Source organism: Esox lucius, chromosome 5 (assembly GCF_011004845.1).
Source record: "Esox lucius isolate fEsoLuc1 chromosome 5, fEsoLuc1.pri, whole genome shotgun sequence".
Taxonomy (NCBI): Eukaryota; Metazoa; Chordata; class Actinopteri; order Esociformes; family Esocidae; genus Esox; species Esox lucius.
The window spans coordinates 22,309,763-22,316,417 of record NC_047573.1 but is presented as its reverse complement, the minus strand read 5'-3'; positions in this window follow the sequence as shown (position 1 = coordinate 22,316,417).

Genomic DNA, 6,655 nt, shown 5'->3' with positions numbered 1-6,655 from the left:
CTAACTAACTTACTGAACTCTGATGTCAAGCACCACAGAAAAGGTAACAAACACAGACACTTTTTAAAACAATATTTTCATTTCCGAAGAAATAATTGATCTACAGAGCCTGTGGATGATGCTATTAACATGGGCCTAGCCTAGATACCCCAAAACCTCAATAAGGCATGCATGGATACGGTTTGTGGAAGTTCTGCTTTTGACACCATCATCCCAGAACTACTACAACCACTTTCTCCCAGACCAACAGGACTCAACGTCAATATGGGTAAGCATATTTCGGGCCTATTAATCTTCAGCACCAGAGAGTTGCAAGAAAACAAGCTCACCCCTCCACTACTGAATTTACATGAAGAAACTGGACCAACCAGAACAACCCAAATGCAACATGCAAAAATTGTCCCAATTAGTCCATGTACCATGGGCAGGTTGACTAGCTGGTTGCCTGGTCTGGTCAAAATAACCTGGAACCTCACACAGACAAAATAACCTAGAACCTAACATAGACAAAATAACCTGGAACCTAACACAGACAAAATAACCTGGAACCTAAAACAGACAAAACAACCTGGAACCTAAAACAGACAGAATAACATGCAACCTAAAACAGACAGAATAACCTGCAACCTAAAACAGACAAAACAACCTGGAGCCTAAAACAGACAAAACCACCTGGAGCCTAAAACAGACAAAACAACCTGGAACCTGACACAGACAAAATAACCTGGAGCCTAAAACAGACAAAACAACCTGGAACCTAACACAGACAAAACAACCTGGAACCTGACACAGACAAAATAACCTGGACTGACACTTGTTCCCCTTGAGATTGAGAGATTGATGATTTAGATAAATCATTCTAATTATTAGCGAACAACGTCTCCCTTAATCTCAGGCGGGTGAACGGCATTTACACTGATCACCAAGGATGCACACCAGCAGATTCAGATCTGAAGGCAGTCCTCTCAGACAATCCTGTTCCATCTATATGCATTCATAGCACAGTCCTTTTTTTTTTTTTTACCTTTTCCTTTACCATTTGCTCATCCCTGTTTGTAGGTAATATGTAATATACTGTACAGTGTACCACCTGTACTTCATCACTGTGACTCCAGGAAAGATAATCACCGACCTCTTCCACCCCGGTCAACCCCTGTCCAAACATCATCCTCCAGCAGGCAGAGGACAGCAGGGCAGTCAGGTTCAATCAGGACCAAAATACCCTGCCATTTGAACAGTTCCTTAAACCTGATGTGGCCCTCAGCAACCCAGGGACTAATGAGACTGCACTCATCCCACCAAGACGCCTGCAAACTGTTAACTAAATAGAGCTATGGCACTAAAACTCTGCTAATCTCTCCGCATCTAGATTTAATTGACTGATACTGAAAATGTGTACATTAACTATAAATCCATGTATATTATACTGCATAACCATTACTCATATGTTGTTGATATTTTGTTGCCCTATATGCTCACCTCTAATTTGTATATAACGCATGTAAACGTTGTGTAGATGTTGTGTATTCTGTGTCTAAATATTCCCTAGCACTAGCAGCACTATTCCGTCAAGTGAAATGTGAGTGGAAGGTGAATATGATTCCTATTATGTGTTTCTCTGGGACCAGCTAGCGAGCTGAATTACGTGACCGGCCACGGCGGAGTCGTGTGCCCTGTCCGAGCATGTGACTCAGGAGTCGTTTAATGGAAGAAGAGTGTTTCAGAGAGCTGAGGTGACACCACCTAAACATTAAGTACTGATACCCTAGGTGAGGGTTTAGGTTAGGGACAAGCACTAACCCGGTCAAAGGTCCTCACTGAGCAATCAGCCTGTCTGGAATCCACGTTCCGCCCTGTCCTATGAGTCCCCTTTCATTCAGATGTGCTGTGTCCACGTGGGTGGGTGGGTGGCGCGGGCCGGGGAGCTCACGTGAGCACGCGTTTTGTCGGACTTCCTCTGCAAGCGAGGCTGACGCATGTCCACCCCGACTTGACTAATGCAATCTTCTGCAAGTCCACAGGACTCCTGCCACATACCTCTCTAATGGCAGGTTGATTATCCACAAGACTGTCATTTAACACATTCCCAACATCTGCTTTCCGTCTGCCCTGAAAGTGTATAGGCCTCATTTACACACCCGCGCTCACCAATACCACTTCTCATGCAGACATGTACGTGGAGCCACTCACTCACAGACAAACCTGGGCCGGGGGGACCCGACAGCTATATGCTACGCGCAGTAACAACGCGCAGGCCATTTACAAACACGGTCACCCACACTTAAAGGTAAACACAGGAATCTGTCTTAATCTTGGCAGTAAGCCTACAGTGTATGCGTCTAAAATGACGGAGTGCTAAGTTAAGCTTCACTGTGTCATTTCTCACAGCCCGGAGCTTTTGAAAGGCAACATATAAATCAGGGCCACGTTCTTATGAAAGAAGTAGAATTGGTTATGAAACGGACGGCCTTATTTGCCTGGGTAGAGTACATCTAGCGACTGTCACTTCTTCACAAATTCTTGCTTTTACCTGTAGATTCACACAATGTTCTAATAATATTTGAGGCAATTCAAAACTTTTGTTACTTAATATATACTGTATTTCTTTTTTTATGATTCTGTCTACTGTAGCTGGTGCAGGTTTGAACAGTCCTAGCAGTCTTTATAGGTTGTTGTCTTTCAATAAAATAAAATAAAAATAGATCACAAATACTACTATCCACACTCAGAAAAAAGTATTACTTTTTCACAATTCAAATACAAATGAGGATGGGTTCTGTCTTCAGACCATATAATTACTGTTATTACTTGGAGTGCCTTTGACAGCTGTGAATTGTTTGAAATATTCTATACAATTTTAGGGCAATACACAGTACATCCATTGCTTTATTTTTTTCAATGTCTAAAAAAGGCCAGTGAGTTTGATTGGGAATCACTGATCTATAGGAAAATTTAAACCATATACATTTTTAAGCAGATTTAAATCAGAACATTCAGGAAAAATCAACACCTGTCCCAGCGTTGGGTTTTTAGAAAACTGATGTAGGTTTTCTTAATGGGGTTTGCAGCTTTAATTGGTTTCATCCTAAACAAAACAAAATCGCAAAAATAAAAGATAAAAACTATAGGTTCAGCAGAAATCATACACACATTTTTCTTATTAATATGGGAGATGTTCTTTGACATTTGTTTTTGTATTTAAAAAATCTGGATTAGGTTGAAGATCTTTCAGTTGAATATTTTTTTTTAGAGTACATTTTAAGGCAGCAAAATGTAAAGCCTGTGAAAGGGGTGTGCCGACTTTTACTAGCGACTGTACTCTCAACGGTTCTAAATCATTGCACTCCACGCAAAGATCTCTATTTCATACTCCTGGTTTTGATACAGACACGGAGGGGAGAGTGTGCCTTTGAGAATCTCCCTGTGCCCTTTAACAAAGTCCCTGGAAACCCACAGGTTATTTGATTGACACATTGCCGCCCCCGGCCCAGAGGACGGTTGTATGATTGAGGCCTGGCATGCCATTCCCCACAGTTGCTTCTCCCTGATTGGCTCTCATCACAAGACTGTCTGAAAGACCACGCTGTCTCTCTTTTTACACTGATTTTCCAGCCTTTGTCCACTTCCCCCTTGTACGCCTCTCACGGCAGCAGCCACCGGCTCCCCCGAATGCCCGAATGGAACCAATTTATACCCCTCCAGCAAGGTGGTTTTGATGACATCTGAAATGTTCACAACGTAAACTTGGCATATAAACACCCCAGGTCAGAAGAAGTTTAGAAATGCCTTTTGTAAACACCAGAAAAAGGCTTCTTTTGACAGATGGGTTGTCATGTATTCCAAATATCATTTAATTTGTCGTGCAGTGTCCAGACAAAATATGAATATGTAGCCTACCTGCATAAATAAATTATCCACGGAAAAGAAACATTCTGGTTGTTGGCCTACACCTCAGTAAGTTCTCATTAGTGAGCTCAGTAAATATGGTGGGCGAATCAAGGTGACGGCGGTCGGCACCTTAACAGAAACACAAATACACTCTGCTTAAAGGACTAATCTCAATGCTAATATGAGGCACTAAGGAAAACCAAAATGTCTGCAAATGTGAGCAGAAAATAAACACAAATACACATAGGAAAAACATACTGCGTTTTAAATCTTTTATGTTCTTGCCAAGAAGGACAGGCCAGTCATTTAGTTCACCCAAGATGTTGTGACAGGAGAATAACAAACACGCAATACATACTAGGATTGGCATCGTATGTCCTGTTTAAGTCTGACCGTATGTATGACACAGGATTGACTTTTAGCTTTCCAGCATTATAAACCTGTCAGGATATTTGTTTTAGTTTGTGAACTAAATAGCTCATCAGGTGTTTATTCAACTCCATTATCAGGCAGCAGTATAACCCTCAAACTTGTTTGTAGATGTTGAACTACCAACCTTTTTATTTATTTTTTTAAAAAGGGGGTCTGAAAGACCCTGCATAACCAAATCAAAAATACACTATGCAGTTTTCACCCTCAATGGATGATTCCAATTGATTTTACTGTGACTGTGTTGTCAATAATCTCCCAAAAATATTTTGTTATTTTTTGTGAGGAAATGAATAAAAAAGATATGACATTATAAGTTAAGTCAAGACTTATTTGAGTCTCTTGGCCACACAAAAACATTCACTGTATTCCTGGTAAGCAACTCCAGTGTAGATTTGGCCTTGTGTTGTTAGTTATTGTCCTGATTAAAAGTGTTGTAAAGCATTTCTTCTGTGCTCATTTGCATCCTGTTTCTTTTATCTGAAACTCACCAAGTCTTTGTCAGTGCCTAGCGAATCCACACCATGATATTGCTTGACAATAAGCAGTTCTACGATTGCATAATTGGGATTAACTGCCTTGTTAAGGGAAAGAACTACAAATACATTTTCCTTCAGACTAGCCACTGGTTAGATGCTTTAACCACTTGTCTACAGTACACTTCCATGCAAATTACAGCTAAACCATCACTAACATTGTTCAGGACTTCAGAACAACAGCAGGCAAATGCCAGCTGACTCATCAACAAATTGCTTAACATCTAAATAATCTAAATAATAATAATTGCTCCTTATTATTTGTAGATCAGTTGGTCACTCAACATACCCAGGATGCAAGGCAGTTTTGATCCTCTCTAAAATGGCTATAAACTTTCCTTCTGTTTTTCCACACTCCTCCCTGACACGTAATATTTCTTTAAAAAAATCCTCTAGGATAATAAAAAGTCACTGTGCCTCAGTACATTATACCAAAATATAAGTAATAACAAAGGGAAGGTTAAAACAGTAACACAGATATTGTACAAAAAGGAACCAGATTGTTCATCGGATGCAAGCTTTTCCTCATGCTTAAAAATATGGTGGTGAGTGGAAATGGCCAGTGGCCAAAAAGGAGTCAAGATAGATATAGGCCAATGTTTGACAAATACCCATGAATGTGGAGTTTACTTTGAAGACATTCTGTTCTCAAAGCTATAATACGTTACCATCATAGTGCACTACGATTTGTAGATGAATATTTGTCCGGGTTTTTGAAAGGTGTGTTGTTTAGTAGTGCACGGGTACTTTTTAGGGCCTATCACAATAATATTTCACAATGTAGCTTTTCTCCCCTGGCAGAGAAAAGCAGTATTTCAAATACCTGTAGTTGAATGATCATAAAACCAGGGGTACCAAATTCATTTAAGAATTGTTTCATTTTACAGAACCACCTTTTTTGTTCCATTGTTTTCGACCAACAAAATAAATTTGAATCCAAGCAAAGAAATATGCATTTGTTTATGAATTTCCTTTTTTTAAAGATAAAATATGTAATATTTTAAGCCTCCAAATATTAATATATTGTTGTGATAAAACAAAAGGAATCAGTGGACCAGCACCTCTGTGTGAACAACTATATGGCTCTGCTTAAGCATGTATTAACACTGTTTTGTGGGACGACACGAGAGAAAAAATTGGCATTGGTCATAAAACTTAAATGCAAACTCAAAGCCGCAGGAATATGGTTCTGCCCCATATTTGCCCCAAACAACATACTTTATAGATATACAATATTTGGGTTATAAAAATATATATGTGATAAATAAAAATAAATCTGTGATGGTCCTCCATTAAAACAGGGGGCGCTAAGCAAGAACTGGAAAGTATCACATCATTTGAGTCCATCACCCCTTGCCAAAAACATGTGGTTTGGGCTGAAGCATGTACTGGGAGAAGGAGAAATCCTCAAGTTGTTGTTCCAACCTTCTCAGAGATGACATTTTGTGACTCCACTGGTCTCCAGCAACAACGGCACAGTAAAAGGCGCTTATTGCAGCCCAAGCTTCCTAATTGATCTCCATTAGGACTTTATAGACACCGCATTCTCCGTCTTGATGGCCTTTTATGGACACAATAAAAAAAATCAAAGTCTCTCTTTAACTCCTTATCATGCCGCTGTGTTTTTAACGCTCAAACTCGGAGCGTTGCTCTTTACTGTACACGTTTGATGGAGAGGATTCAGTTACACGGCCTCTGTATTTATGTGTCAGGCTGGCACCATTTTACTGCTAGGAAACCAAAAGACTACATGTACACTGTTAGAGGGAGAATGAACAAGAGAACAAATGAGTATGAGCAAC